Source organism: Leucoraja erinacea, chromosome 12, assembly GCF_028641065.1.
Source record: "Leucoraja erinacea ecotype New England chromosome 12, Leri_hhj_1, whole genome shotgun sequence".
Lineage (NCBI taxonomy): Eukaryota > Metazoa > Chordata > Chondrichthyes > Rajiformes > Rajidae > Leucoraja > Leucoraja erinaceus.
In genome coordinates this window covers 55,247,932-55,272,855 of record NC_073388.1, presented here as the reverse complement: position 1 = coordinate 55,272,855, position 24,924 = coordinate 55,247,932, and the positions used below count along the sequence as shown (strand labels likewise).

General features: G+C 43.8%; 1 protein-coding gene across 1 annotated transcript in view; it reads left to right on the top strand.

Moving 5' to 3' along the window:
* The first annotated feature begins 19,423 nt into the window (after nt 1-19,423).
* LOC129702388 (putative P2Y purinoceptor 10) overlaps nt 19,424-24,924 on the top strand; it is a 49,289-nt gene continuing 43,788 nt past the window's right edge. Inside the window, exon 1 of the mRNA XM_055644163.1 lies at nt 19,424-20,298. The gene's annotated coding sequence lies outside the window, so the exon portion shown is untranslated. The remainder of the gene's footprint in view (nt 20,299-24,924) is intronic.

Genomic DNA, 24,924 nt, shown 5'->3' with positions numbered 1-24,924 from the left:
AATAGCTCCACTAGCTGTGCTAATGTGCCATCCATTAGTCCGTGCACGTAGGATGATTGGAGCTGTCTCTGGGGGCACAATCCATTCTTAAAATCGCCAGTCAATGTGGAAATTAGTGGGACATGGGCTCTATCTGAGCCACGTGCAGTATCACTTCTTCTTCTTGAGTATGACGTGCACAGCCTACAAATGTAGGACAATTTGTTCTATTTGATCTTATTTGATTGTGCACACCCGGTTGATTGCATTTGTTGAAACAGGGCGGACCACGTGAAGGTTGCAATTTCCCACCCCCTGCAGCACCACAAGCACTGTGCACACAATGATCAGGTTCTTTACCGCAATCAAGAGGCAGTACCATCGCCAAATTCAGTTTTCACTTCAATTAATCTACAGTATATCTCTACCCAGTCATTAGTTTTAGTTTTTAGAGATACAACATGGAAACAGGCCTTTCGGTTCACCGAGTCCATGCTGACCATCGATTCAGTACACAATTAACCTACAAACCCGCCCGTCTTTGGGGTGTAGGAGGGAAACCATGCGGTCTCAGGGAGAACGTGCAAACTCCGCCTAAATGGCATTTGAGGTCAGGATCGAATGCAGGTCTGTGGCGCTGCGAGGCTGTGCCACTGTGCCACTGTGCATGCTCCATCTCTTCTGAGCTGTGTTCCCAGCACTACCAGAACCCGATGGTGACCTCGGCAATAGAATTGCTCAGCCCAGTCCCAATGAACATAACCACTCCTTTCATGTCATTGACCTTGGCCTCATGGCCAGTTTCAGCCAGTCGCAGATGCTGGTCCACCTAGCGACCGACTGTGAGTCTGAGCGGAAGACACTGACGCACTCAAAGCCAAGGAGGCTTTGAACTGAAGAAATTGTAAGGGGTCAAAGGAGAAGCTGTATCAATTTGGGTTAAGTTTATTATTGTCACATGTGTTGAGGTGCAGTGAAAAGCTCTGTTTTGGCATGTTACCCAATCAGATAATATGATAATATTATACATACTAGACATGAATACAATCAAGTGATACTCAAGTATTCAATTGGTTAAGCAAAGCATTGTAGCCAAACATCTCTATTGTCAAAGCCAATGCCAGCAATAGGGTAGAGGTAAATTGGACAGTATCCTAGCTTATATTATGACTGTTCAGATGCTTGACAACAGAAGAAGTTGTTCCTGAGTCTGATTTCAAACTTCTGTATCTTTTGCCTAACGGGAGTGGGGGAAGAGTGAATAACCAGGGCGGAAACAGTCACCGAATATCTCAGCTGGTTTTCCAAGGCAGCGTGAAGTGTAGGTGGAGTTAATTGTGGGAAGTCTGGTGAGGATTAGGAGTGCAATTAGGAGTGCTTATAGACAACATGTTTCCTCTATTCTTGAGGGAGAGCAACCCGGCTTTTTGGAGATATGTGAAATCCAGACGAACAGACAACACTGGTGTCCAGATGCTCAAAGTGAACAACTGTCTGATCACTGAGGACCAGGCGAAAGCAGAAGCTCTTGCAAACCAATTTCAACACGTTTTCATCTGGGAAGATATGGAGCCTCCATCATTTCCAGTCCTTCCGCCCACCCCATATGCTGATATGCCTGCTATTAAATTTGAGGTTGAAGGTTATTGCTCAACATCAATACCACAAAAGCAATTGGACCAGATCAGATACAGATACAAAATCAAGCCCTCAAGATCACAGCCGAAGAACTGGCTCCAGTTTTGCAGTTCATTTTCCAACAATCGCTTGACTCAGGTGATGTTCCGCGGGATTAGAGGAAGGCTAACATCACTCCTCTCTTTAAGAAGGGTTCAACCTCCAACCCAGCGAATTATCGTCCTGTTTCAGTAACAAGTACTTGCTGCAAATTGCTGGAGCATTTAATTGATAGTAATCTGATGCGTCACGTGAGCAAACATAACATTCTTGCTGACAACCAACATGCATTTAGGAGGCATAGATCATGCGAGTCTCAACTTATCCTGATGACAAATGACCTGGCCAAGCACCTTGACATTAACGTCATCATGGATTTAGTTGTGCTGGACTTTTCTAAAGCATTTGATGTCATCCCACACCAGAGACTACTTCGGAAGCTTGAATTCTATGGTATTCGTTCCAACACGAAACGATGGATTTCCAGTTTCCTGACAAAATGTCTTCAGCGTGTGTGTGTGTGAATGGAAAGAGCTCCAATTGGCATCCAGTGTTGAGTGGTACACCTCAGGGCACAGTACTTGGCCCACACCTATTTTTTGCTTTACATAAATGACATCCATGAAAAAGTCGCAAGTACGACCAGACTATTCGCTGATGATTGTTTGCTGTACCGTCCAATTAAGTCAGCTGATGATGAAGATGCTCTCCAAAAGGATCTCGATACTATGGTTGAGTGGTCACAACAATGGGGCATGCAGTTCAACCCTTCCAAATGTGAAACTATGCGTGTCACCAGAAAGAGGAATCCAGGCAAAACATCTTACAATATACTTGGTGCCACTCTTGAAGAATCCAAACATACCAAGTATCTTGGCATCAAATTGCAGAATGATATGCGTTGGAATGGTCAGACTCATCATGCAACGGTGAAAGCAACAGGTGTCCTAAACTTCCTGAGGCGCAACTTTCATCATTATTCAACTTCTGTCAAGGAGAAGTTATACTTCACCCTCGTTAGACCTCATTTGGACTATGCAGTTGCAGCATGGGACCCATACACAAATACAAACATTTCTTCCATCGAACGTGTCCAAAGACAGGCAGCTCGATTTGTTACTAACACCCATGAGAGAGAAGCGAGTGTCACCAAACTTCTGAATTCTCTGGGGTGGAACCCTCTCCAAGACAGACGTGAAGCTCACCATTTGACCTGTTTTTACAAAATGTTAAATGGTCAGCTCGACATAGACTACAAGACCTACACCAAACCCAAACCAACTAGGAGCAGACGAGGGCATTCGATCCAATTTGTGATCCTAGCTACAAAGACAGATGTGTACAGCAATTTGTTCTTCCCCCGCACAATTAAAGCATGGAATAATCTCCACCCAACTATAGTTACCCAACCAGATGCAACTAAATTTAAAGTAGCACTTTCTTCCCAATAACCCTTTCTGGCTTAATCCCTCCCTTCACCACCTCCAGTTTAAATTCCAGTTGGAATATTTTGGAGGACCAAGTAACCAAGAACCAAGAACCTTGGATCATCACCGCTCTCACACGTGCATCCTTCCCAAGCAAGCGGAAATATGCAGCCAGAGCCAGGGATTCAGAATCAGCCAGAGACAGGGGTTGGGAGAACGGATGGTGATGGTGTTGGGACAGGTGCACAGCTGGAACTTGCATTAGGGTCCGACAGACTAGAGATCAGGAGCAAAGGCATATGAAAGTCAAAGTGAAAGTACATTTTATTTGCCACATGCATCCGAAGGTGCAGTGAAATGAATTTGCCAGCAAGATGCTGCTGGGAAAGTGGGAAGCATATGCAATTAACTGCATGTTAGAATATTAATTGGTACAAACAATTGATTCTCTTGAGACTCTCTTCAGAATGGAAATGTAGTTTACATATTATTATTCATAACACATGCAGTGAAATTGTCAATGCACTTAAATGTCAAGAACATTTGAAATGAGTTTTCTGAATTACCTGTAATTTGCAGAATGAGAATGTCTGGAAGAAATCAATAGGCTGTCACAGTTCTCAGAAACTTGGTGTTTCTCGAGCTTGTTGACAAGTGTTTACTAACAAGCGGCTGTTCCACTGAAAGATAACAAATCAAAATTTAATTCTGCCCTCAAATTTAACTGCAATTGGCTGAGTTTGAACATGGAGGAGAAGCCCGTGGTCCGGGTGTGGGTGATGGTGATGGTGGTGGGTGACGGGGAAAAATTGACAAGACATCATGAATCCAGTTCCAACCCACTGGCCATGCATTCTTTAGACATTAGAGATACAGCAGAGAAACAAGCCCTTCGGCCCACCGAGGCCACGCCGACCAGCCATCAATCCGGGCACTAGCACTATCCTACACACTAGGGATAATTTATGATTTTACAGAAGCCAATTAACCTAACAACCGCACATCTTTGGAGTGTGGGAGGAAACCGGAGCACCCGGTCAAAACCCACGCTGGTTAACAGGGAGAACATACAAATTCCATACAGACAGCATCTATAGTCACGATCGAACCAGGGTTTCTGGTGCTGCAAGGCTGCAACTCCACTGCTGCGCCATTCTGCCGGCATTCAATACATGTTAGCCACACTGTGTGTGTCCGTGCAATGGAGTGATTCGTAAATTACTAGATGCTGGTCATATAATTCAAGGATTATTTCAACACAAATGTTTTGCTCCTAATATTGATTGGCTCCAAGTGTGGTCAGTGTTTAAATTGGACATCAGATGACCACTATTTCCACCAACAATGCCCGAACTTTCTGATCATAGACCCCTTCTGTTGTATTATTCAGAGAACAGGGTGAAGGCTCAATTTCCATGGTATAGATGAGCTTCAATGTTGCAGGAGCCTCACCCGTCAAGTTGGATGATGGTACATATCTGCTGCTTCCTAGAAGATGGCCACTGGTATGATGGGCACACATTGTGGTGAGAGTCAATGGTACTCAGATTTCTTTGCATCTGGATGCTTTCAAGATCAACTGCGAAAGTTTCCAAGAACCCCCAACAAATTGATCTTCCACTGGTGGGTTTGCTACCAGTGGTGCAGGCCATTCGTTACACATGGTAATCCAGAACAACTGGGAGTGTTGCCTGCACAGAAGGGTTTCCACTCCATTGTGTGCAGTTGTGGGCAAACACACAATCTGAACTGTCCACAAGGTTTTGATGTGAAAATTGGTATTGCCCTAGATAGTGAGGAGGATGTATGCCGCAGGATAATATTGATTACATGGGCTGAGCAGTGGCAGATGGAATTTAATTCATAGAAACATAGAAACATAGAAATTAGGTGAAGGAGTAGGCCATTCGGCCCTTCGAGCCTGCACCGCCATTCAATATGATCATGGCTGATCATCCAACTCAGTATCCCGTACCTGCCTTCTCTCCATACCCCCTAATCCCCTTAGCCACAAGGGCCACATCTAACTCCCTCTTAAATATAGCCAATGAACTGGCCTCAACTACCCTCTGTGGCAGAGAGTTCCAGAGATTCACCACTCTCTGTGTGAAAAAAGTTCTTCTCATCTCTCTTCTCTCAATTCTGATGAGATGGAGGTGATGTGATTGAAGCATCTAATAAGGGTCGGACATGCACAGTGAATGAGTGAGCCTGAGGGAGTATACAACAAAGGAGGGACATCAGTGGACAAATCCAAGGATCCCTGAAAGTGACAGCACAGTTGCTGAATTTAGGCATTTGGGATAGTTGGCTTCATAGCCAGGGCATGGAATCTAAGAGCATGGAGGTTATGGTAGAGCTTTATGGAAAACATTGGTCACTCTGCATTTGAGGTACTGATACTTGTATTTTGTGCGATGACATTAAAGTTGAATTGAATTGAATTGAATTTACAGTTCTGATTGCCACATTATAGAAAGGACTTCATTGAACAGCAGAGGGAGCAAAAGAGGTTCTCCAGCAAATGTATGTTTCCATTATGAAGAGAGAATTGAAAAGCTGATTTGTTTTCCTTGAACAAAGGAAACCGAGGCTGGACCTAATAGAGGTGTACAAGATTATATGGGGCAGGGGACATGGTTTGCTGGGGTAAGTACTAATAAATTAATGATAGGAAACTTTTCCCAATAGCAGTGAGCATTGGTATAGAATAAGTGGTAAGATGTTTACAAATGATCTGAGGAGGAGATTTTATTTTTTAATGGGTTGGAGTCGGGAAGGCACTGCCTGAGTGTTTGGTGAAGTGTGCATGTTTTAAGAAGTATCTAAATGAGCTTTTGAATTTCCCTCACACAGAATATTACAGATCAAACATGTAGGAAGAAACTGCTGGTTTAAACTGAAAAAAAGACATAAAGAGCTGTAGTAACTAGGAATAGGTGACGTTTCAGAAGGGTCTTGACCCGAAATGCCACCTACTCCTTTTCTCCAAAGATGCTGTCTGACCAGCTGAGTTACTCCAGCTTCTTGTGTCTACTACAGATCAAATGCTGGTAAGTCAGATTACTATGTGTGCTTGAGGGTCAACATGGACACAGTGGGCCGAAGGGATACCTGCTCTGATTGAAGCTGTTATGTTCTCGATCAATGTACCCTGTGATTTGTAACCTGTGAGGCCAGCCCCTGCCCCTTCCCATTTCAAAGACTGCTTCACTGGAAACAGGGAGAGGCATGGTGGCTCATCGGTAGAGTTGCTGCCTCACAGAATCAGAGACCAAGGTTAGATCCTGACTACAGGTGCTGTCTGCACAAAGTTTATACCTTCTTCTCATAACCCGCGTAGGTTTCCTCCGGGTGCTCCGGTTTCCTCCCACACTCCCAAAACCTACAGGTTTGCAGTTTAATTGGCTTCGGTAAAATCATGTTCACTGCTCGGTCCGTCAGTCCCAGCTGTAGTAGTGGTATTTTTAAACTCTACAAATTAATAAATTCAAATAGTTATGGCATGGGTGGCTATCCCTTGTTACAGGATGAACCAATAAGTCTGGTCTATTCGGGATGGTGATACATGGTTCTAATACCATGTTGAGTATCACAGGGAACCATGGTTGAGTAGGCCAATCGGGTTCTACCAAAATACCAGACGCAGAGTCTTGCTGTATTTTCCTTAATACCTGACTGATGAGGCAGAAAGGAGGGAATGCATAAATAAACAATTTCCCCCACAATGCAGCAAAAATGCATCTGTCGCCGCTGCCCCAGTGTCTGGTTCCCACGAAACATAGTTTGATAACCAGTGATTAAGCCTGGATGCAAATAGATCGATATCTGGTGTTCCATATCGTGCTGTAATATCAGCAAATACTTTTTATTCAACATCCATTTGGTGTTTTCATTAAATTTGCGTGACCAGGTGTCTGCCACTAAATTTGGTTTACCTGGTAGGTAAGTAGCTGATATCCAAATATCTCTCTGGATACACCACTGCCAAATTGTATTAGCCGGATTGTCACATGATGTTGATTTGTTTCCACCCATGTGGTTGATATATGCCACCACGGTGGTATTGTCTATCTGTAGTCTAACATGCTGGTGATATGACCCAGTACAATATGACTTTAGGCATAGAATGCACCCAACATTTCCAGGTAGTTTATGCTCAGTATTAGTAATAGTGATGCCTCCTGAGCAGTCCATCTACCTCCACAGCTGGAGATGGAATTGGTGGCACCCCAACCAAGTCCACTGGCATCAGTTTGTAGCACCATAGACGTATTGCTGATAATGATTGGATTGAAACAAAGCCAAATGTTATCTATCCACCATTTTAGTTCCATTATAGCTTTGATTGGTAGCTTCATTGGTCTGTCAAAATGACCAGCATTGATTTTTGCTCTCTGTAAATTTTGGTAATGTAAAGGTTCAAATTGTGTGGCTGGAAAAGCAGCCACCATTTTGCCAATTTTGCTACCAATCTGATGGACGGTTACTGATGTCAATGAGGTTATTGCAAGCCTCTATTAAATCTATAGCCTTTCCCTTTGGCAAAGTCACCGACATGTGAACTGAGTCAATGGTGAACCCCAAATAGTCCATAGTAGTGGAAGGCGTTCATTTAGATTTAACTGGATGGATAATAAACCCCAGTTTTTCAAATAGCTGTTTTGTGGCTGTTACGGTTTGTTTGGCCAATTCCAAAGTTTTGCCCACAATAAGTATGTCATCTAGATATGCCATGTCCATGTGTTTTCGTTTCCGTAGAAACGCTAGGGCTGGTTTCAACATTTTAGTGAACAGCCTGGGGGCTGATGTTAACCCGTTTGGCAGCGCTCTATACTGCCATTGCTGTCCCATCCAGTTGAATTTTAAGTAACATCTATGGTCACCTCGTATAGGCACTGAATGGTAAGCATTTTTTAATCAATGCTAGCCATGAAGTAACCTTTGGAAATCAATTGTTTAGCAGTAACAAAGGTTTCCATTTTTAAATGAATATATTGTACAAATGTATTCAATTTGGTCAGATCTATGATGATGCGACAACCACCATCTTTTTTGTTTTTGGTAAAGATATTGGACATGAATTCTAGCGGTTCGTGTTGGGTTTTTTCAATTACCCCTTTTGCGTAAAGCCGCTCCAGTTCAGCATGCGCTTCTGATTTTTCTTTATCGGAAAGTACGAACATTCGGTTCGGTATATGTTGAACTGGAGGGCTGTACTTGTGTATAAATTCTATTGTATATCCCTGGATACTGCTTAAAATATAAGTATCGGTAGTTAACATACTCCATGCATCCAGAAAGGAGAGTAATCTCCCCCCAGCCTCCATGCTCCCTGCAATTTGTAGGGAACCAGACCCACCTACCTCCATAGTTACCAGTGGCAGGTTTACTTCTTTTTGTAAATCCTTCGTTGATGTTGAGGCGTCAGTGTCTGGGTTTGTGGTTTGGTTGATGTTGGAGGTTTGCGTATCTTCCAAGAAGGCCGGTCTGGGCCATGGCCTAAGAAAGACTCATGTTTGGTGTACCGGACCTTCGAGCTTTCACCAGTCAGTCTTGTTCTACTGGTGGGTGCGTAAGGGTGCTGTCTATGGCCGTGTGTTGCAAAGCAGTGCCAGTGCATCCTGTTGGTCCTGCGACATGTCCTTCTCATCCACTGTGCGGGTGAAAGCTGTCATCCCCGCTGTTAGGAGTTTCCATATACAATTATTTACTACAGGAACATTCAGGGATATACAGTTACCCGGTGTCAGGTGTCCTCCAGGTTTTGGCCAGTCTGGTCTGGCTGTATGAAGTTGGACACCATGTCCAGTAGATTTTCACGTTCTTGCACCCCCTGCACACTTGATTTTTGTTCTGCAAACCCCTCTTCAGGATCAGCCCAGAACTGACCCCCAGTACTCCCCTCTGACGAGGGAGAAGCACTGTGCAGCCCTACAAGAAGTGCTGCTGTGGGTTTTACATAGAGCCCACAGTGACTCGACTCCATCTCCCAGAGCCTATCACATTGGAGCAAATGCTCCACACACCGCTCCATCCGGCTCCAGCGCTCACGGTCGCTGGCCGCCCGCGGCTGCTCAAAGTCGGACTCATCTGAGCACGACTTTGGTGGTTTATTGTTTTGCCTTACCGCCCGGCCGCGGAGTGGATCTGGCCGGTGCGGAGGCGACATCGGGCACAGCTGATCCCATTATAGGTGATTCAAGTGCCGCTGGCCGCTGCTGGCCCACCAGCTTTGTCGCAGCCCTCGTTGGTTTCTTCGACTTTTCCATGCTCCCTACCTGTAATCAGCATGGGAAAACACAAAAAGACCGCAGAGTACTTTTACCTGCAGGTCCTGGTTTAAATTGTCGCTACGGGGGAACGCTCCACCCCGCCTGTCGTTTCGCAAGCGTGAAAGCGATATGACATGCATGCGTCCTGGCGGCGTTCTTCACGTAGTCACTCACGTGACTCTGAAGTAAAATAAACTATCTCTACCATTGGGAGTTATAGTGTTTGAGTTACTGACTGGCAGGTGGTTATGGGCACTTTGAAACAAATTCCGGCACAGATTTTTCCTTCTTGTTCATCGGCCATGCTCACCATTGCGCAGGGAAACTCTTTCATTCAGGTCAGAATGACTCTGAAGGGTCAAAGTAAGGTGCTGACAAGCTGTTTTAGGTGGAAGACATTTTGAATTGAAACTTTGAACTCGAGAATTGTGCGGATTTATTTAGAGGGTATACTGTAACTTCAATGTCTTCCACCTTAAAACTTAAAGGAAATGTACCAGGCAAGTCTTTTTAAACAGAGGGTGGTGGGTTCTTGGAACAAGCTGCCATGGGTGGTAGTGGAGTCGGATACAATAGTGGTATTTAAGACGTTCTTGAATAGGCGTTCTTGAACCTTCAGTCTAGGTCTGACTGGACATTGTCGATTGAATGGCCTGTCCCTGTGCTGTACCTTTTAATGGCACCATAACAGCAGAACTCTCTTTAGGGAGAAGGGGATCATTTCAGTGGCCCATGGTATTTCACAGCTGAACCTTTGGTGGTGAAAGGATTCATGGCGAGCCACTTTGAAGTTTGTTTATGCATCAACATTGACCCTACAGCTCACGAATAACGTGCACGTGATCTCTTCCACAATCTCCGACCACACTTTCTGTGTGCAGGAAGGAACTGCAGATGCTGGTTTAAACCGAAGTTAGACATAAAGAGCTGGAGTAGCTCAGCAGGGCAGGAAGTATCTCTTGGAAGAAGGTATGGGTAACATTTCGGGTCCAGACCCTTCTAGGATCTCGACCCGAAACGTCACCCATTCCTTCTCTGCAGAGTTGCTTCCTGCCCTGCTGAGTTACTCCAGCTTTTTGTGCCACACTTTCTGTGTGGCAGATGCAGGCTTGTTCTTCATATTACTTGAAACAGTTTCCAAGTCCAATAATGCAATTAGCAAAAGTCAAACTGCTGGAGGAGCTCAGCGTGTCAGACAAGATCCGTGGGTGGAAATGGACAGGCCGCGTTTCGGGTCGGGACCCTTCTTCAGTCTGGCATCTGTTAATAACTACCAGATGAACACATAGTTTCTTAGCTTTGCACATTGAAAACCGTTGTGAGCTAGTTTGGTTTATTATGACATGTCCAACAGTTCCAACAAGAGTAGAATGTGTTTCACTGACTTTGCCAGAGTTATTTGGAAGTGTGATGTATACTCATTAAATCTGAACAAAAGCAAGGCCAGTGGGAAGGTGTCAATAGACCATAATCTCAAACTTAACACTGATGTAATTCAAAACATAGAACATTAAAAAAAAACAGGACATAGAACAGTACAGCACAGGAACAGACCCACAGCCAGCAATGTCCATACCGAATATGATGCCAAGTTAAATTAATCTCCTCTGCCTGCAATGTGATCCCTATCACTTCATTCCTTGCATATCAATGTGCCTATCTAAAGTGTTCTTATGCATTATTATCTAATCTATTTCTGCCTGCCACTCATGGCAATGTGCTCCAGGCACCCATCACTCGCTGTGTGAAAAGAACATGCCCTGCCCATCTATTTTAAGCATTCCCACTCCCACCTTCAAGATATGCCCTCTAGATGTTGACACTTCCACCCTGGCACAAAGGCTCTGACTGTCTACCCTATCCATAACTCTCAGAATTTTAGAAACTTCTATCAAGTCTGACTATGAGGCGCCAGAAAAGAATCCTAGTTTGTTGAACCTAGCCAATACCCTCTAATCCATGCAGCATTCAGGTAAACTCTGCTGCAACCTCTCCAAAGCCACCACATCCTCCCTGTAATGGGGCAATCAGTATGGAACAATACTCCAAATGTGGCCTGACCAAAGTTTAACAAATCTGCAAAATTACTGCATGACTTTTATACACAATGCACTCACCAATGAAGGCAAGTATACTGTAAAGGGCCTGTCCCACTTTCACGACCCAATTCACAACCTTTGTTACTCGTGGACATTTTTCATCATGCTAGAAAAACGCCCCGACCTGCTTGATGCCACGAGTAGCTACAACTAGCATCACGGCCTGCTACGACCTACCTATTCGACCTCCTACGACCTTGTGACGACCATGCTGCGAGTACGAGTCAAGGGCAAACTCGGCAGAGGTCGTGAATTTGGTTGTGAAAGTGGGACAGGCCCTTAAGCCTTCTTTACCACTCTTTCTATGTGTATTCCCACTTTCAGGGTGCAATGGACTTGGGAAAAACCCAGAGAAAAAGAAAATTCAAATTAGATTGTCAATAATCACTGATACTTATCTATTACTTTGAACACAGTGAATGAACAAGATTAAGATGTTTGTTCAAAATTAGTTCGAGAGTGTTCCATTGTCATATGCACCAGGAATGGAACAGTGGAATTTTACTTCGGAGTCACGTGAGTGACTACGTGTAGACCCCGGTCGTACCGCATGCGCGTCAATTCGTTCGCTCGCATGGCGAAGCACCGGACTGGCAGGAACGTCGCTCCTGCCAACGGCAAGTTTAAACTACAGGTAAGTTTTTTTTTCTTACCTGTTTTTGATTTCTTGCAGGAACCTCTTTTTACAGAGGTTTCCTGCCGGATGCTTCACGAAGGCCAATGAGGGAACCAGCTACGGGCTGTGGGGAAACCCCGGTTCTGACCACGGAAGCGGGTAGCTGGCGAATGTCGGGTTCGCGATCCCAGTCACTGACGTGGCGGTCAGAGACTTCCAGATGCTGGGGTTCCTGGGGAGGTGACATCCAGCAGACAGCAGGCCGACCAGAATGGGAAGATTTTCCCTCCGGTAATGCATTTAGACGCTGGGGTTCCCGGGAAGGGGAAATCCAGCAGCAATGCGGTGCCCAGACCACAGTGGTCCCCAAGATATGAGGTAAACCGACCAAAATGGTGAGCCCTGATGCCGGGAGGGTTCCTCTCCGGTAATGAGTAATGAGTTTGGAGGTTGGCCAGGATGGAGCTCCTAATAGAGAGGAGGGTCCATCTAGATACACTCCAACAGCAGGAGTTGTATTAGCGCGGGCCTATGGGAGAGCCTGCACCAGCAGCGCCTTGTAACAGGGCTGCTTAATGTTGATGCCGAGTCTATGGCAGCGCCGGCATATGGGAGAGGCCGCGCCAGCAGCACCTTATAGCAGGGCTGCCTAATGTATGGCAGCAGCACCAGTGGAAGGGCTGCAGAAAGTCTCCTTCATGGAGGAGGTGAGCTTACCGGGGCAGTTTTGTTCTGACCCTGAAGTTGGAGGTATTGCAGAGCAGCATACCCCAAGGCATCGAAGCTGCCGGGTCAGTATTAGTCTAATGCCAAGTCCATTGCAGCGTCGGCCTAATGGAGGGGCTGCTTAATTGGATTGGATTGGATTCAATTTTATTGTCATTGCACTTTTCAGTGCAACAAAATGGTTTTTCAGTGCAACGAAATGTGCAGTGCAATGTGCAGTGCAATGTCTCCCTCATGGAGGAGGAGAACATGCTGGGTCAGTGTAATCTGACGCCGAGTCTGAGGGTATAGCCGTGGAGCATACCCCAAGGGATGAAGGGCACGTGTCAGAGGTGCCATTCCTGGCAGCAAGGTTTGCCATCCCAACACAATGCAGTGAACACTGCTATCAGGGGGACATTAGAGCCAGCTGCCGAATCTTCTATTCAGGTAAGACCTATTCAACAGCCAAAACCTGGAGGATGAAGCACAAGCTGTTGGACCAATCAAGGCCAATGACGAGCAAGGCTTCATAGTTTTGACGACAACGCACCCCACGCCTTCATCGGTAGTAAGCGGTTCACTGAAGCTGGTGGCAGCATGAAAGCTGGCCAGAGGCTCCACGCACTACCAGTCTACTCTACAACTAAGGGACCACTTACAAGTTGGTAAGATTTACACTTGGTTGTACAATATACGAGACATTATCATCTACTTAGAGGCATCTAACCATGTAAAACTAGATAATACTAGCATTCCAAGCAGGTTGGAATTGGGCCAGAATTGTGTTGAAGCAGGCTTAGTATTTTGGCCAGGACTGCCTTTGAGACAGGCTCGGAAATATGGGCAGAATTGTCTTTCAAGGCAGGGTCAGTATTATGGCCAGGGTTGTCTTGCAAGGCAGGCTCGGAAATTGGGCCAGCATTGTCGTTCAAGGCAGACACAAAATGATGGCAGGCGTGGCCTGTTCATTATGAAAGATGGCTGATTAATAACTGATTTCATAGGGGTTTCCCATTTACAGTGATCGTCGGAGATATTTGGATGAGGCAATATAAGTATGATGACAATAAAGCATTCAAAGAGGACTACTCAGAGTTCAAAAACACTTGTTATGTATTGGCTGGATGATATTTTAACGCTGCATTTTGCTAAAATCCACTGTTTCACTCTCAAACTATATTTGAGAAATTGGGCTCCTCTATCCAGTTAAAATTAAATTGTTATCAAATAGACTTGTTGGTCATTGGGATTTACCTTTAGCTATCAATTGGCCTGTGACTCCATTCTGGGCAACAGATTGGAGTCAATAGAAACTTGTAACAGCCTTGTTGTTATAAAGCAGCCTTCTGTTCATTAAGACTAATTGGCAATGTAATAGATGTGGTTCAACTGTGCAAGTGGGAGAACTGATATCATGCTAAATGGCAAACTCTAAACAGCCATGTAGGTCATTGTTAACATAGAAACATAGAAACATAGAAAGTAGGTGCGAGAGTAGACCACCAGGTCCGTCGAGCCCGCACCGCCATTCGCTCATGGCTGAACACTAAACAGACACACTTACCCACAAACAGTAGACACAAGACACAGAACACAAGACACTACCCTCCCCTTTATACCGCTATCACCCCTCTCCACCCCAAGAACCTCGTGATCTCCTGGGGGAGGCAAAAAAACGGATAAAAACCCAGGTCCAATTCGGGAAAAAAAATCCGGGAAATTCCTCTCCGACCCCAATCCAGGCGATCGACACTTGTCCAGGAGATCACTCAGGTCTTACTATACTAACCATACCTAGTACACACCTTTGCCATTACCAGCTGAAGCTACCAAAGTAATAATGATGGACAAACAGTATTCAGCATTGCTCCAGTGGTTTGATCAGTAAATATTTAATTATATTGCAAAATAATGCTAATGGCCTAAGGTGTGACATTGCGAATATCATCTCTAGTTTGGTGGAGGAGATTTGCATGAGTTACCAATTCTTCAGATTGGTATCAACTATCTATAGACCCTAAGGGTATTTTATGGGTTAAAGAGTGATTGAACGAATATGCATATCTGCATGCTCAACTTCATGTTGATACACTATGATGGTGGCATATGTAGTCACGTGGGTGCAATCAAGTAAAATAAACCTGTAATAGTTACATAATCTGATTTGCCACTGGAGTATCATTCAAGTACAGATCAATGACTACACAGAATGGGTGTTGGATCACACCGTATTTATGGAATTCTGATTTAATGGAACACCGAATATAGATATGTTGTTTCCATGCTTATTCACAGGTTGCAAAAATATGTGGCATAACAGTGGCGAAAGATACATCCTCGCTACAAGCAGGAGGAATGGTCTTTTATGTCTTCCTCCATTTTGCACCGTCAGTCGGGTCTTCAAATAAAGTGACCAAGAGCCCGCTTTAGGTTTCCTACTGTGTGATTGGCCTATGCAGCTTTGATTCCCGATTTGTCGGGAATAATAATACAACCTTATATGGTTATTCTAAACGTAACTTTGCCGGTTCAGCCTGTGGCTCAGGAAAACAGCCGTTGCATGATAAAACCAATTTATGTTCTGCTGATTCTCAATAGACTGCCCTACAGCTTGGGTTGTCACACCTATCCTTGTATGTGTTCAGAGTGCTGGGATAGCACCAAAAAAGCAGTACTTTGCTTCTTCAGGAGGTGGGAAGCGTTTGTTTAATGCTCATGTAACATTTAAAATGGTACAGATTACTGACGTCTTGGAGTTCATTCAAATGTTATTTTGACAATAATTGACTTATAGGGTCATTAACTGTGCCAACGTGCCTTCCCATCATATTTGCTGCAGCAAACAAGACCCATTCTGTCGGGTTCATCCCGGATATCGAGTTTGTAAAGGATATTTTTTAACACAAGTTCTCCCAGGACAGGTACAATGCAGTATGGGATGTTGACATTGTGTTAATGCTAATTCACCAGGGGGGTTCCAGCTACATCCTTAGCTTTGGCCGGGACCTTTGGTTATGTGAGGGCTGCTACAACATCAGCAGCAAGGGTTATTTACGTTCCGCTGGACCACATCCTAACGGCTGCAGCATGGTCAAACAAACGAATTTCCAAACATTTTATAATAACCCGTTGCCAGACCAGGGGTATTTGTCAATTCTATTTTAGGTTCTAGTTATAGTTCCATCCGGATGAGAGGTGTGACTATTATTATTACTTCATTTAACAACATCAGCATGTTTTAAATCTATGCCATGACTGTATGCATTATGAATGTTTCCCTCATTTGTCAATGGAGCAGTTGTGGTTGTGTAGACTTGTTTCTCACGGCATGATATCACAGAGCTTTGAAATCTTCACGTAGTCACTCACGTGACTCCGAAGTAAAATAGTAAGATTAAACGAGTACTTACCAGTTTGAAGTTTGATCTTTATTTTATGAGGAGTTACGATGAGTGATTACGTGCCCTCCGTTCCAAACCCTCATGAAGGTCATCTGGTAGTTCTAGTCCTCTCTGATCTTACTATGTTACTTCAATTACCGTTATCTGTGATTTCATACCGCTGCTTTGAAGATTGGCGCGCATGCGAGCGACCGGGGTCTTCACGTAATCCCTCATCGTAACTCCTCATAAATCTTCAAACTGGTAAGTTCTCGTTTAATCTTACTATTATTACTTGCTGCAGCTTTAAAGGAACATTCATGCAAGAGTACAAAAAATAAATGTACTTGTGATCACTGCGGCATCCGGACAACGTTAGAAGCAAAGAGGAACTGCGGTCCTGTCATTCTCATGCATTCATATGCATTGGTAATGTGACACATTTATCTGTGACCGTGGGATGCACGTACTTGGGAAGGTTCGGGGAAAGAAGTGCAAAAGTCGTGCAACTTTGAAATACAATACTTCCAACTGCGTACTGTTTTATAGCACCTTCATCTAAAACAGCAGAAATTATGTTTTTAAATAGATTTGCTAAAATAGTTGCTAAAATGTCTACCCTATCCATAACTGAGAATTTTAGAAACTTCTATCAAGTCTAACTATGAGGCGCCAGAAAAAATCCAAGTTTGTCGAACCTACTTGATGCCACGAGTACCTACGACTAGCATCACGACCTGCTAACGACCTACCTATGATCTCCGACGACCTGCTATGACCTTGTGACGTCTATGCTGCAAGTATGAGTCAAGGGCAAACTCGGCAGAGATCGTGAAAGTGGGACAGGCCTTTAAACCTTCTTTAGCACTCTTACTATGTGTATTCCCACTTTCAGGGTGCAATGGAAAATCCCAGAGAAAAAGAAAATTCAATTTAGATTGGAAATAATCACCGATATTTATCTATTAGTTTGTACACAGTGAATGAACAAGATTAAGATGTTCTCGTTCAAATGAGTTTGAGAGTGTTTCATTGTCATATGCACCAGGAATGGAACAGTGGAATTATTACTTGCTGCAGCTTTACCAGAACATTCATGCAAGAACACAAAAAAATAATTGTACAATAAACAAGAATACAATAAATGATCAGTTAGCACTAGATAACCAGACCATGATAGTGCAGGTCGGAGTATGTAATGTGACCTACACCAAATCCATTGCACTTTGTTGCTGGTGTAGGGATGTGGGTTAGGGTTGTGCCGTCTGGTTCAAGAGCCTGATGATTGATGAGAAGAAGTGGCTCCTAAACCAGGAGGCATCATTTCTCAGACTCCAACATCTTCCAGATGGCAGCAGCGAGCTGAGAGCATGGCCTGAATGGTTGAGCACTGACGATATTAGCAGCCTCTTGAGATAGCGCTTCCAGTAAATCCCTTCAGTGGTGGGGAGGTCAGTACCTGTGACAGATTGGGCAATGTCAAGTCAAGAGAGTCTAGCGTGTTTTATTGTCATATGTCCCATATAGAATATGTAAGCATAGTACACTGTAAACAACATAATAAATGAGAAAATATAATTCTGTTCACCACTTTCTGCAACATTCTAGGCTCTCGGGCGCTTGAGTTACCAAACGAGGCTGTGATGCCACCAGTCAGTAAGTTGTCCATTTTATAGCTATGAACGTTTGAAAGAGCATTCTGTGACCTGTTGGAGACCCTCAATTTTCTGAGAAAGTTGGGGCATCGAGGAACTTGAGGAGGTTGACACACTCCACAGCCATCCCAGCAATGGATACAGATTCATGAATTCGTGTATTTCTCTTCCTGAAGTCATCAATCATTTCCTTGCTCTTGCTAATGTCAAGAGCAAGATTGTTGTTTGGGCACCATTCATTCAGATTATTGATCTCCCTCATGTACTGTGAATTATCATTCAACATTATTCGTCCAACTAGTATGGTATCATCGATGTGTTGGAGCTGTATCGTGGTGTGGAGAGGGTAGAGCAGGGGACTAAGCACACAACCTTGACTATATTGCATTTTATTCGTTATAATTTAGATATTCTTACCTCAATATTTGTTTGTGCACGTCGGGTTGGTTGCATTAGTTGAAACAGGGTGGACCATGTGAAGGTTGCAATCTCCCACCCCACTGCATTCTATTCCTTATAATTTAGTTATTCTCACTGAGGCTTTTCCCTGGTGGCATCAAAGCCATCCACCCAGTAACTGATGCTGTCCTGGCCTGGATGTCTCCCCTTGACCTACAACTTTAGGCTGTGCACGCCATACACAAGAAGAAGACCTCAATATTTCTTACTGCATAGTTTATTTTTTCGACACTTGAATATTTTAGATTTCTCTCCACTGGGACCGTAAACACTCTTGTTATTTTATTCAAAGCCCCAGCTATCTCCCGACTTACTTAGCAACGGGTGTGAGATCTGTAGCCAGAGAAGCAATGTGAAATGAAATGCACACTTACTTTATTTGCATGATTTTGTCTATTTATATAGAAGTTGTCAGTTTCCAATATAATCAAGCACTAATAATGACTAAACTGGCAATACTAATTGACCTGATTGAGGCATGACAAGATTAACAGATTCCCTCGACAATTTGTGAAAGAACAGGTGGGTTCTTAGCAACCTTATCTCCCAAACGATGTACTTTTAATGATGTACTTTTGTACATATTGTGCAATCTGAGCTGTTAATTCCTTTCCAACAGTGGCTATATTAAAAAAAACCTTCTGAAGTCAGGGGGTTAGGAAACACTGTATATATTCATTATTTTCCCTTGTAGATTTTCTCCTGGGATCCTTACTGGTCTGGGGCGACACGATGGCATTGCAGCAGAGCTACAGACCCGGGTTTGATCCTCAACCGATGCTGTCTGTACAGAGTTTGTATGCTCTCTGTGTAGGTTTTCTGCAAGATCTTCGGTTTCCTCCCACACTCCAAAGGCGTACAGGTTTGTAGGCTAATTGGCTTTGAATAAATGTAAAGAAAAGTGACCCTAGTGTGGGTAGTGTTAATGTGCGGGGACGGCTGGTCGGTAAACTCAGATTCAGATTCAATTTTAATTGTCATTGTCAGTGTACAGTACAGAGACAACGAAATGCATTGTTAAACTAAACTGTTAAAATGTTATTTTCGGTGTTGCAGTATTTGAAAAAAATCAAAATAGAATCTTTGATAGAATAAAATATGTTGGAAATGTTCAGCAGTCCACATTGGTTAATAGTAAAATAGAATTAAGTTTCAAGCTAAATTGACTCATCAAAACTTGAAATCTTGACTTCAAGTTTCCTCTCTCCACAGAGGCTGGATGTTTTTATTTTAGATTACCAGCACGTTTGTAGTTGAGGAACACCAGTAGATGCTCCAAACTGGAGCAGAAAACAGAGTTTGGGAAGATTTTAGTGGGTCAGAGAACATCTGTAGAGTGAGGTGGATGCACTTGGTCTTTGAGAGGACAAAACGGGTTAGGTTGGAGCTGCAGCATCATCTGGAAGTGTTGTAATATATAGATAATGGTTTACACTAAACTGAACACTGTTTTTTTAAATACACTAAACAAGTACAGCAAATTAGGGTATTTTCCAACTAATCTATTTTTAAACAGTCGTCAACTTCGTCTTTATTGAGCAGTAGTTTGTTCCTTCAAATGAAGGGATATTTGCAGCACCTGCGCCCAAGCAAGAGGAAGTCGGTTGCTGCGTTTCGAGATAGTCGGCGCCTATAGGTATTTTGGATACCAAACACTGTTCCCTTTAGCACCCACAGAACAAGACACCACCAAGTGAAACAGAAAACATTGGCCACACGGTTTAACGCATGTCATATCGGTTTGAATGTGCGGCCCGATCACATTGGCAAACCTAACTCTGATAGGTTTAGATTAGATCAGACGGCTTCCCTTGTAAAGTACTGCGGGAAGTGGCGCTTGCGATCACTGCGGCATCTGAACAACGTTAGAAGCAAAGAGGAACCGCGGTCCTGTCATTCTCGTGCATTTATATTCATTAGTAATGTGACACATTTATCTGCGGCCGTGGGACGCACGCACTTGGGAGGGTTCGGGGAAAGAAGTGCAAAAGTCGAGCAACTTTGAAATGCAACACTTCCAACTGTGAGTACTGTTTTATTGCGCCTTCATCAGCAGAAATTATGTTTTAGATTTGCTAAAATAGTTACCACCTTTGTTAATGGTGTAGATATCGATTTAAAAGATAAAGCGAGCTATGCTTTTAGAAAATGGACTCCATCTAAATTGAGAAGTTTAGATACGGGATTAAATGTACGTTAGGTGATTCGAGCTGGGCTGTTTGTAAAGTTGACAAGTGAATGGGAAATGGTTCCAGGGGAATTACGTGTTTTTTTTTCTCGGGTGAATAGATGAATCGCGTTAATTGATCAATCGAAGATTTAAAAAATCTGCAGAACTGAAAGAATATATTTTCCAAAATGAGTCTAATACATAATTTTCTCTTCTGAAAGTTGTGAGAAACTATTTCATAATTCATGTTCATTAATGGTAGGAGCAGAATTAGGCCATTCTGTCTATCAAGTCTACTCCCCCATTCAATCATGGCTGATCTATCTTTCCCTCCTAACCCCATTCTCCTGCCTTCTCCCCATAACATCCTTGAATACATTTGACAAACGAAAGGTCTGAGATATTTTTAAAAGATGATATAACATTGAAACCATCAATATTTGTATACCTTTCCCAGTCTTTATTATAGGTTTAGTATAGTTTATTGTCGCGTGTACCGAGGTACAGTGAAAAGCTTTTGTTGCGTGCTAACCAGTCAGCGGAAAGACAATACATGATTACAATCGAGCCATTTACAGGGTATAGATACACGATTAGGGAATAACGTTTAGTGCAAGGTAAAGTCAGCAAAGTCCGATCAAGGGTAGTCCGAGGGTCACCAAAGAGGTAGATAGTAGTTCAGCACTGCTCTCTGGTTGTGGTAGGATGATTTGATTCAATGTTTTCAAGAAGGAACTGCAGATGCTGGAAAATCGAAGGTACACAATTGCTGGAGAAACTCAGCGGGTGCAGCAGCATCTATGGAGCGAAGGAAATAGGCGACGTTTCGGGCCGAAACCCTTCTTCAGACTGATTCAATGTTCACTGACCTTGCTGGATGTACTATCCACAGTTAAATGTATTATTGATTTTATATACTTGGATGCATATACCAATGAATGTGAAATATATAATCCTTGCAGAAGGAACTCATTCCAAGAGGTGACTAACTGCCCAACTTTTAAACCGCAAGATAATCCAGATTTCTCTATCCGCATCAAAACCTTTCTGGCCTGATGTGTTCATACCTCAATTCTGCATCGTCTACAAATATACCACGGATTTGTTTGTAGGTGTATGAAAAAAAAATGTGGATGTTTACAATGTAACTTAAGAGCTCAAATTAATGTCACTGCCCAGATCATTTTTCATGTATTACGAGCAGGTGGCACCGTGGCGCAGATGTAGAGCTGCAATCTCTACACGAGAGACCCAGGTTCGATCCTGACTACGGGTGCTCTCAGTGTGGAGTGTTTACATTCTCCCTGTGACTGGGTTGGTTTTCTACGGGCGCTCCGGTTACCTACTACATTCCCATGACGTGTAACTTAATGTTAATTTGTTTCTGCAAGTTGTCTCTCGTGTGTAGGATGTGAAAGTGGGATAACAAAGAACTAGAGTCTGGGTGATCGATGGTCAGCGTGGACCTAGTGGGCCAAAGAGCCTGCTTCCGTGCTCTATCTCCAAACTAATCTAAACTTGGACTTGTTAATCTGGATTTCAGAATGTCATTTTCTTCTGCATAATTATTTTCTGGAGAAGGGAAGACATTATGAAACTAACAGTCATAAAGGGTTTGTACCTTACCCTGTTTCCTCTCGGCAGTTTTATTACTTCATAAAATTGCAAATATTATACTGATGTTCAAGAAGAGAGAGAAGCAGAAGAGTGGAAACTATCGGCTGGTTAGCCTGACTTGTATTGTATATCTTTATTGTCATTTCCTGAGTATTCACATACCCAGAGGAAACAAAAAAACATTGCTCAACCAGTGTCCATTCAGTGTGCATTAAAGATAAATAGAAATAAAAATATATATATCACAAACAAATTAACACTCTACTAAACATCACAGGCGTTCCGATCGGCAGGGCACGACAGTGGCTCTGCTGCAGTGTGTCCAGGTTGGTGCGCGATACTTTGGCAGGGGGCAAAGTCCGTTTAGCAGTCTTATAGCCTGCGGGAAGAAGCTGAGGAGCACCCTGCTGGTTTTGCAGCTAATGCTCCTGTACCTCTTCCCAGATGGCAGGATGGAGAATATGTGATGCGATGGGTGTTAGGGGTCTTTGATGATGGAGATGGCTCTGCTGATACATCTCTTCCTGTATAAGTCCAGCAGAAAAGGGAGTGGAGCACCAATAATCCTGCTGGCGGTCTTCACAATCCTGTCTAGTTGGTGCCGTTCGTAAGCCTTGCAGCTCCCGAACCAGGAAGTGATGCCATAGGTTAATGTGCTCTCAATTGTCCCCCTATAAAAAGTTTGTAGGTGTGTAGTGGGGAGACCTGCTTTACATAGTCTTCGGAGAGGGTGTAGTCGCTGCTGGGCTCTCTTGACCAGTGCTGTGGTGTTGGTCGTGGACGTCAGGTCATCAGACAGGTGTAGTCCTAGGAACTTCACGCTGCTGACCCTTTCCACATCAGCTCCATCGATGTGCAGAGGTGTATGCTGTTGTTTTCCCGCCCTCCTGAAGTCAACCACCATCTCCTTAGTTTTTCCCGCGTTAAGAATGAGGTTGTGGGATTTGCACCATCCTGTGAGCAGCTCCACCTCCATCCTGTACGCCGATTCATCATTGTCACTGATGAGACCCACCACTATTGTGTCAACAGCAAACTTGTTGATGAAGTTGTTGTTGAGTCTAGCAGTACAGTCGTGTGTCAGCAGACTAAACAGCAGGTGGCTTAGGACACAGACTTGGGGTGAGCCAGTGCTCACGGCTATGGTTTTTTTGGTGTCCTACTGCCCACCCTGACTGTCTGCTGCCGTTGCGATAGAAAGTTCAGGACCCAGTTGCATGTGCCAGCATCAACCCCCAATAGCTCCAACTTCTCCACCAGCTGCTGCGGAATGATTGTGTTAAAAGCAGAGCTGAAGTCTATGAAGAGGATCCTGGCATAAGTACTTTTCCGATCAAGGTGTGACAGTACGAGGTTCAGTGTTGTCGAGACTGCGTCCTGTGTGGATCGGTTGGCTCTGTAGGCGAACTGCAGTGGGTCTAGGTCGGCAGGTAGACTATTTTTGATAGACTTCAGTGGTTTGTAAGATTTTTGTGTCCATTATAAAGGATGCGGTTACTGAGTACTTAGAAGGTCGTGCTAAAATAGATTGCATGGTTTTGTGAAGGGGAAATCTTGCTTGACCAACCACTTGGTTATCTTTGAGGAAGTACGGTATATAGCAGAACAGATCAAGGAGTCAGTGGATGTTGTTTACCTAGATTTTCAGAAGGCCTTTGATAAGGTGTCACACTTGAGGCTGCTAAATAAGATGAGAACCCATGGTATCAAAGGGCAGATACTAGCGTGGATATCAGGATGGGTGAAGGCAAAGAGTTGCAATAAAGGGGGCTTTTTCTGGTGGGCTGCCAGTGACAAGCGGAGTTCCACAAGAGTCGGTGCTGGGGCCGCTACTCTTCACTGTGTATATAAATGATTTGGATAGGGGATTGAAGGCTTTGTGGTCAAATTTGTGGATGTTACGAAGATGGGTAGAGAGACGGATAGTGTAGAAAAAGCAGGGACTCTGAAGAAGGACTTGGAGGGGTTTGGAGAGTAGAAAGAGGAGTGGCAGATGGAATACTGCATAGCAAAGTGTGGAGTCTGACCATCCCATCTATTCCTAATAATTTTATACAGTTTTACCATCTTAACAGGTGTGGTACCAGCATTCTGGCAGGCAGGTTTGCCACAGCTACACGGGTGGTTTTAAACTGAATAACGGGGGTGGGATGTCGAATGGGATAGTGGAGGATGGAGTTAAAGGTAAAGGGTTTCTTAAATGTGTGAGCGTAGAGACAGAGGGGTGTAAAATGAGGGTAGAAGCAATAGGTAGCAAGGTGAAAAGTAAAAGTGGCAGGCAGACAAAACCAGGGCAAAAATCAAAAAGGGCCACTTTTCAACATAATTGTATAAGGGGTAAGAGTGTTGTAAAACAAGCCTGAAGGCTTTGTGTCTCAATGCAAGGAGCATTCGTAACAAGGTGGATGAGTTGAATGTGCAGATAGCTATTAATGACTATGATATAGTTGGGATCACGGAGACATGGTCCAGGGTGACCAAGGCTGGGAGCTGAACATCCAGGGATATTCAATATTCAGGAGGGATAGAGAGAAAGGAAAAGGAGGTGGGGTAGCGTTGCTGGTTAGAGAGGAGATTAATGCAATGGAAAGGAAGGACATTAGCTTTGAGGATGTGGAATCGATATGTGTAGAGCTGCGAAACACGAAGGGGCAGAAAACGCTGGTGGGTGTTGTGTACAGGCCACCTAACAGTAGTAGTGAAGTTGGAGATGGTATCAAACAGGAAATTAGAAATGCGTGCGACAAAGGCAAAACAATAATGGGTGACTTCAATCTACATATAGATTGGGTGAATCAAATTGGCAGAGGTGCTGAGGAAGAGGATTTCTTGGAATGTATGCGGGATAGTTATCTAAATCAA